This window comes from Acomys russatus, chromosome 2, assembly GCF_903995435.1.
Source record: "Acomys russatus chromosome 2, mAcoRus1.1, whole genome shotgun sequence".
NCBI classification, from domain to species: domain Eukaryota; kingdom Metazoa; phylum Chordata; class Mammalia; order Rodentia; family Muridae; genus Acomys; species Acomys russatus.
In genome coordinates, this window is record NC_067138.1 from 7,088,346 (window position 1) to 7,096,858 (window position 8,513).

The 8,513-nt window shown below is 47.2% G+C and overlaps 1 pseudogene; it reads left to right on the plus strand.

The window, feature by feature from the left end:
- The first annotated feature begins 692 nt into the window (after positions 1–692).
- On the plus strand, positions 693–5,055 carry LOC127205886 (uncharacterized; annotated as a pseudogene).
- Positions 5,056–8,513: the final 3,458 nt, after the last annotated feature.

The window sequence follows — 8,513 nt, forward strand, 5'->3', positions numbered from 1 at the left end:
AGCCATGCAGTGCTGTGGGCAGGAGCATGGCATGTGTGTGGTTTCCCCTACCTCCTGTTTCTGCCGCCTCAGAGGCAAGGGCATTGGCTTATGCAGTCTGTTTTCTGCCTCTTGTGTAATCTGTTTTGGGCGGGAACATGGCTTGCGTGGTTTTCCCTGCCTCCTGTTTCTGCAATGTCCAAGGCAAGGGTGTCAACTTGTGCAGTCTGTTTTCTGCCTCGGGCGTGGGCTCGTGCAGTGTTTTTCGCTGGAGGGCGCCGGCTTATGTAGTATGTTTTCTGCCGCTTGTATAGTCTGTTTTCTGCGGCTTGTGTAGTCTGTTTACTGCGGCTTGTGTAGTCTGTTTTCTGCGGCTTATGTAGTTTGTTTCTGCCACGTCCATGGTAAGGGCGTTGGTTTGTGTAGTTTTGTCTGCCTGTTTCTGCTGCGTCTGAGGCAGGAGTGTTGGCTCGTGTGTGGTTTTGTCTGTCACCATGACTCTGTTGACAAACTGCCAATATGGGACAGGCTGAACAGACCCCTTTGACAGTCGTAACTGACCACTGGACAGATGGATGAACCAGAGCTCACAACCTACCTTTGTTAGTTTAAAAAAAAAAAAAAAAAGCAGGATGATTACTTCTTGCTCTTCAAAATGGCCCATGTATGGGGTTGGCTGGCCAGCCACAGGGACTCTCGATCTTCTTACCACTATGGCAGTAAGAAAGATTGTTTTGGGGCTGAACTCATCTGGACATCCTGACCAGGTACCTTAAATCCCTGTCTGGAAGGAGCTCATTATGGACCCCCAACTTGGGTCCGCCCCTTCTTGCCTAACCCCATTCCCCAGATTCTTGCCTTATAGGAGCCTCCAGCGTCTGCAGCACCAGAACTGCCTCCTAGCCAGAGGCGGCCACCGCCTGTCATCCAAGAAAATCCTATCACAATTGACCTGCTTCATTTAGATCTCTCCCTCCCTTATCCGGTGGGCCAATCACTCCCCTCTTCTTCCTCCCTTGGCAGCCCGTTACCGCCTCTCCTTAGTCGACTTCCTCCTTCTCCTTCCCCTCTGTCCTTACCAAGCCTACCACCTTTCCTTTTGTCCCTGGATTCAATGTCCCTGGATTCAATGCCCTAAACGTTACCCTCCCCTCTATCAACTTACCTCCCCTGGTGGACCAGCCATAGGGACTCGAAGTAAACAGGTTCCTTCTGAACCCAATCCTACAACTGTGCCACTGAGAGCGGTGGGCCTCCAATTCCTCCAGTACTGGCCTTTCTCATCAGTGGACCTATATATATAATTGGAAAGCCCAACACCCCGTTCTCTGAGAATCCTACTGGCTTAACTAATCTATTTGATTAGTTACCCACCAGCCTACTTGGGATGACTGTCAACAGCTCCTACAAATTCTGTTTATCACTGAGGAGTGAGAAAAAAAAATCCGGTTATAGGCTCGAAAGAATGTACCAGGAGCCAATGGGCAGCCTATCCAGCTCTAAACTGACATTGACGAGGGTTTTCCCCTGTGCCGTCCTGAGTGGAACCCTAATGTAGGTGAAGGTAGGGAGCATCTAAAAGTCTATCACCAGGCTCTGTTGGTGGGTCTCAAAGGTGCTGCGAGACGGCCCACCAATTTGACCAAGATAATAGAGGTATGTCAGGGAAAAGACGAGTCTCCCGCAGCCTATTTAGAGAGGTTAATGGAAGCGTTTAGACAGTTCACTCCTTATGACCCAAATAAAGAAGAAAACAAAACTATGGTCATGATGGCATATGTAGAGCAGGCTAATAAAGACATCAAGAGAAAGCTACAGAGCTTAGAAGGCATCCAGGACAAAGGCCTCAGAGACATTGTCCAGGTAGCAGAAAAGGTGTACAATAATAGGAAGACAGAGGAAAAGAAGGAAGAAAGAAAGCATAGAGAAAGAGAGGAATGTAAGAAGAGGAGAGAAAGGAGACAAGGTAGAAATCTGCAACACATACTGGCAGCAGGAGTTAAAGACAAAGGTGAGCAAAGACGGGGAGATGAAAAAGCTAGGCCCCACCTGCGGAGAAACTAATGTGCCTACTGCAAGGAAGAGGGTCACTGGGCCAAAGAATGCCCCAATAGGAAGAGACGCCTGGGCATCGGTTCCCTCCAAGTGAGAAACCCCACCCATATTCCAAGGCCAAGGTGTTAGCTCTGGAAGATTGTAGCGATTAGGGAGGACGGGGTCCAGAAACCCTCCCCGAACCCAGGGTAACTCTCACTGTGGAGGAGAAACCTGTCTTTTTCCTGGTAGACATTGGGGCCCAACATTCAGTCCTTCTGACAACGCAAGGTAAAACTTCAAATAAAAAGTCTTGGGTCCAAGGAGACACAGGAACCAAGCAGTACTCATGGACTATCCGGAGAACAGTGGATCTTGGATTTGGGCAAGTATCCCACTCATTTATGATAATTCCAGACTGCCCCTACCCGCTATTGGAGCAGGATCTCCTCACCAAGATGAGGGCTCAAATCCATTTCCTTCCAGGGGGGGTCCAAATCCAAGGACCCTCTGGTGATCCAATCCATGTGCTAACTCTCAGACTAGATGATGAATATAAGCTCTTTGAATCCCCTAGGTAAAGCCAGGGCGGCCAAGACATGGACTATTGGACTCACACCTTTCCTCAAACCTGAGCCGAAACTGCTGGAATGGGAAAATCCACCCAACAACCCCCCCATGGTGGTGGAATTAAAAACCTCTAAAGGCAAAAGAGAGGATTACACCCCACATCAATAATCTGCTAAAATTTGGTATCCTAAAAAGATGTCAGTGTGCCTGGAACACCCCTTTATTGCCAGTTAAAAAACCAGGAACAACAGACTATCAGCCAGTCCAAGACTTGCCCAAGGTGAATCGCAGGGTGCTGGATAATCACCCCACAGCGCCTAACCCTTACACCCTCCTAAGTACATTGCCACCCGACAGAACCTGGTACACTGTTCTGGACTTAAAAGATGCTTTCTTTTGCCTGGCTCTGGAGCCACAGAGCCAAGAGATCTTTGCCTTCGAATGGAAAGACCCAGAGCAGGGACTAACTGGACAACTCCCATGGATCCTGCTGCCCGGAGGTTTAAAAACTCCCCAACTATCTTTGATGAAGCCCCTCCACCAGGATCATCAGACCTATCAGATCCAAGATCCCCACGCCTCGGCTACCGGGCATCTGTCAAGAAGGTACAAATCTGTCAACGAGAGGTAATGTACCTGGGGTATATTCTGAAGGGTGGGCAAAGATGCCCGCCCTCGGGCCTCAACCAAGCCGCTTTGCTGCCAGACCTCGATATCGAGATAGCCAATCATGACTGTCTGCAGATACTGGCTGAAGCTCACGGATGGAGAAGGGACCTACTGGACACCCCACTACTAGACGCCGAGGTAACATGGTACACTGATGGAAGCAGTTTTTTACAGGATGGACAACGGTGGGCCGGAGCAGCAATAGTCGATGACAACAATGTTATCTGGGCTGAAGGACTCCAACCCAGAACACCAGCCCAAAGAGCCGAACTCATTGCCTTAACTAAGGCCCTCCAGTTGGGAAAAGACAGCTGGTATGCTTTCGCAACTGCGCATGTGCATGGAGCTATTTATGAACAATGTGGACTCTTGACCTCAGATGGGAAAGAGATTAAAAATAAACAAGAAATCCTAGACCTCCTGCAGGCTTTACACCTGCCCAAAAGAGTAAGTGTCATCCATTGTCCGGGCCACCAGAAAGGTAACTCTCCAGTAGCCTGTAGGAATAACCGGTGGACAAGGCTACAAAAGAGGCAGCTCAACCACATGTGGTCAGTTTAAATGCTCTGATTGCCAAAGTTGGGCCGCTCCTATCTTCTAATGTCAGGTCAGCTACCTACCGCTCTCTAAGTAACTGGACAAAGGGATGTCCCTACCTCTTCTCCTCCAAAGAAGATGAGGACCTAATTAAAGAATGCCACTCTAATTACTACTTAAAAAGGAGGACAATGGAAAACTACAAAAGGAAAGTTATTCTTCCCTGGGAAAAGGCTGTGGACTGGATCTCTCAGATGCACCACTGGACGCACTTGGGCCAAGACAAGTAAATACAGGCTGTAAAGGCATCTTCCATGTTTGTTCCAAGGCTAGGGGAAATAGTCAAAGAGATAGTACAATCCTGTAAGTATTGCCATCTGGTCAACAGTTATAAAGGATACAGCAAGCAGGGAAAAAGATTCAGGGGAGACAGGCCAGGAATCTACTGGGAGGTAGACTTCACTGAGGTCAAGCCAGGAAAGTATGGCTACAGATATCTGTTAGTTTTTATAGACATTTTTTTTTCTGGATGAGTAGAGGCCTATCCCACGAAATAAGAAACTGCCAACGTGGTAGCCAAGAAGATCTTAAAGAAATCCTCCCCCGATTCAGACCACCCAAGGTAGTAGGGTCAGATAACGGACCTGCCTTTGTCTCCCAGATAAGTCAGGGACTGGTGTCTGTACTGGGGGCCAATTGGAATTTGCATTGTGCATACCACCCCCAGAGCTCAGGACAGGTAAAAAGAATTAATAGAACAATAAAAGAGACCTTAATCAAATTGATCTTAGAGACTGGCACAGACTGGGTGATGCTCCTTCCTATGGCCCTTTTCCATGTAAGAAACGCCCCCTACAAGCTATGACTAACCCCTTTTGAAATAGTCTATGGGGGCCCTTCTCCCCTAGTGGCAATGGGCCCTGACATTAACCTATCTAAGGATCATCCTCGTGATATCATGGCCTGGCTGTTAGCCCTACAAAGTATACAAAGAGAGATCTGGTCTCAATTGTCTGTTCTTTATGCCCAGCCAGGAGACGTAGTGATCGTGAGATGCCACCGAGCCATTTCCTTAGAACCACGATGGAAAGGCCCTCAGACTGTCCTGTTGAAGACCCCCATTGCTATCAAGGTAGACGGAATCTCTGCCTGAATCCACACCTTCTGAGAGCAACTCTGGATCCGACTGAGCCAGCCTGGAACCTTCAAAAGACTCACAACCCACTAAAGATCAAGCTCAGGAGGACAGCCATCGCCCTACCATGAGAACTCTGATCTTATTCCTGACTGTATGCACTGTGTGGGGAAAATCTCAGCCTTCTCCCCACGTGCCCACAGAATTGACCTGGTTTGTCCTGTCCAGGGCAGGAGACACTGTGTGGTCTGTAACAGAAGACCATCCCCTTTTCTCCTGGTGGCCTGATATTTACCCTGACTTATGCAAGCTCGCGACAGGCTCAGCCCTTGATGTATACCCCTCCCAGCCTGCCCCACTGATGATCACCAATGAGAGAGGGGACAGGAAGTTTAGATTGGACCCTAGCAATTTTGGGTACGCTGGCACCTTCAGAAGAAAATGGCTTTTACATCTACCCTGGATATCACCAAGGGAAGGTACAGGCAACTTAATGTGGAGGGCCCTCTCATTACTATTGTCAGGCATGGGATTGTAAAACAACTGGAAATACTTACTGGAAGCCATCTTCCTCATGGGATTTAATCACTGTACAAGCTAACTATACCATGACTTCTCATGTAGACCAACAACCCAACATAATTGCTGGGGCTGGTGTCACCCCCTTCTAATAAGATTCACTGCCCCAAGTCCTTCTAATAAGATTCACCACCACTACCACCTGGGTAGAATAGATGAATCCTGGACTAAGGGACACACATGGGGTCTGGGTCTCTATAAAGAACGTGGTGATGATGGCTTATTATTTACCATAAACCTTACTATGCTCAGAAAGACGTATGCAGTAGGACCAAATCCCATCTTGGCCCCCAGACCATCCCCCCCAACTACTCCCTTACCAAGGCTATTAACTAAAGATCCATCATCCCAGTTTACCCTGGGCTCCCCTTCATCTAACCCGGACCCCCTACTACAGCTAGTTTCTAAAACGTTCTCAGTCCTCAGTGAATCTAGATCCAACCTGACTGAGTCTTGTTGTCTCTGCCCACCTGTACATGCCCCCCCCGTACTATGAAGCCTTTGCCATAAATTCCTCCATTCCAGCCAACATCACTGATCCCCAATGATGCAGGTGACATCAGATTCAAGATGCCCAGGTATCTCTCCCATCTGTCACAGGACAGGGCCAGTGCATTGGCAAAGTCACTGGTGAGTTTAAGGGACTGTGTATTTCTACACTGAAATTTGGGCCATACCCAGAGATGTACGACATGGCTCCAGACAAGGCATGGTGGTCCGGTTCATCAGGAGTCACTCCCTGTGTCTACTCAGAAGCCCTGAATAGAGATTTCTGCACGTTGGTTCAGTTAGTGCCTCCTATCAACTACCACACATATGAGTCCCTCTTAGATATCTGGGATGGGAAAAACCCTAGACTCCCACAGGAACTCATAATTGGACTAACAATATCTGTGTTGTTGGTACTGGGAGTAATTGGAGCTACAACAGGGGTGTCCGCCTTGGTGGTCCAGGGCTGAAACTACCAGGACCTCAGGGTGGCTATAGATGAGGACATAAAACACCTCAAACAATCTATATCCCAACTAGAGGACCCCCTGTCCTCCCTATCTGAGGTGGTGGTACAGAACAGGATTTCTTACACCAAGGGGGCCTCTGTGCAGGCCTTAAAGAAGAATGTTGCTTTTATGCTGACATTCTGGAGTCATAAAGGACTCTATGGCCGAGTTCCGAGAGAGCCTAGCCAAACGCAAAGGAGAGCGGGAAGCCAATCAAGGGTGGCTTGAGCCTTGGTACAATTCATCGCCCTGGCTCACCATGCTGATTTCCATCCTCCTAGGCCTCCTCTTCATCCTCATGATCCTTTTAACCTTTGGTTTGTGTATTCTAAATAAGTTGCTGACTTTCATCCGGGAGAGAATAAATACTCTCCCAATAATGATGCTAAGACAACAATATACTCTTCTAGACAATGGAGCCGCCATGGCGGAGCATGAACTGTAATCAGACTATTCCAAGATTGGAATACTTAGAACAAAGAGGGGGGAAATGTAAGATTTCAGGTGGTTAGGAAATGGTCATCAGGTTGTTAGCTGAGCAATGTGAGATAAACTGGGAAGGATAAGTTAAAAATTCTCTCTGCCCTCGGAATTTACTACCCCTACCTCACCCCACTTAGAATTTACTACCTCAGCCACCTAGTGTTAGCCTATCACTCATTAATTAACCTTTGCAGTTAAGTTTCACTTCTGTACGTAAAATATTAATCCCCAACTTTGGCAGAATAGGGTCTTCCAACTCTTCTGAGCTTGGCGGACCCTGGGGTGTATAGACTCAATAAAATTTCTTTGCTTTTGCATCGACTCTGGACTCTGGCTCTCATTCGGGCTTCCAGGAATAGACTCAGGCGTCAGAGTCTAACAATCTCTTGAAAGATTTTGCTTAGGAAGAAGAAACACGTGTGCATATAAACAGCTATGGGGGTAAGTAATAGATTTTGTGCCCCAATTGTGGTGGTGGTATTATGAACATATACATGTTTATGAATACATATACAAACTCATTAATTGCACATGTTAAAAAAGAAGAAAATGTGTTGTATATAGAGACTATGCCTCAATGAGACCAAAACCTGAAATAAATTCACTTGTTGAATATAAAAATGATGGAATCAGGCACCAATGCTACAGCTTTCACCTGCCCAGAGCTGTAAGCCACTACTGAAAATTCTTAGCCATCTCCAGATCCAGACCCCATCTTAAACATCTTTTCCCCATTCACCACATAGCTTCTCCTGGAGTCAAGACTTAGAAAGGGGCTCACCAGGAGACTTACTTGCTTTTGGGTTCCTTTCACAGAAAAAACAAAGCAGAAAAGGAGTAAATTAAATGAAGGTGCTGTCGACTTGTTACTAAGCATCAGACACTCATGGGAACTGTAGAGTATTATCCTAAGACAAGGTAAAGAAGTGTGCTTTCTCCATTAGGTCTCACACTGTGCTGATTTGTGGGACACCAGGATTCAGGAAGGGAAAAGGGAAATAGAAACAACGTCACCAACCCTCAACACAGACTCCAGAGACAAGCATTGAGTGTAGATCTACTTTTACTGTGCAGCAGCAAGGATTTTATACAACCTTTGGACCGATGGGGAGTTGACCGGAACTCTGAGACAGTCACCCATCCCATTTTCACTATGGGTAGGTAGGTGCCAGGCCTGCCAGTGCCTGACGGAAGTCTGTGCAGACAAGGAAAGCAGCCACCCCACAGTTCCTATTAAGAGGTATGGAAGCCTCCCTCACCATCCATCAGTCCATCAGGCTCCACCAGAGAGCCACAGAACCCACATTGACTGACTCTTTTCTTTGCAAAGTCCAGATATGTGCACACATCAAAATGACTTGGTAGATTTCCGCAGCAGTCACCACAGCAGCAAATGGCAATTTTAAGGGGAAAAGAAAAATGAAAGTCTTGTTGAAATATTACAAAATTTCCCCTGCATATGTTTGGTTTTCTGCTTCAAGGACCGACATGGAAAAAGTAGATAAACTGAGTCATTTTGCAAAAAATGT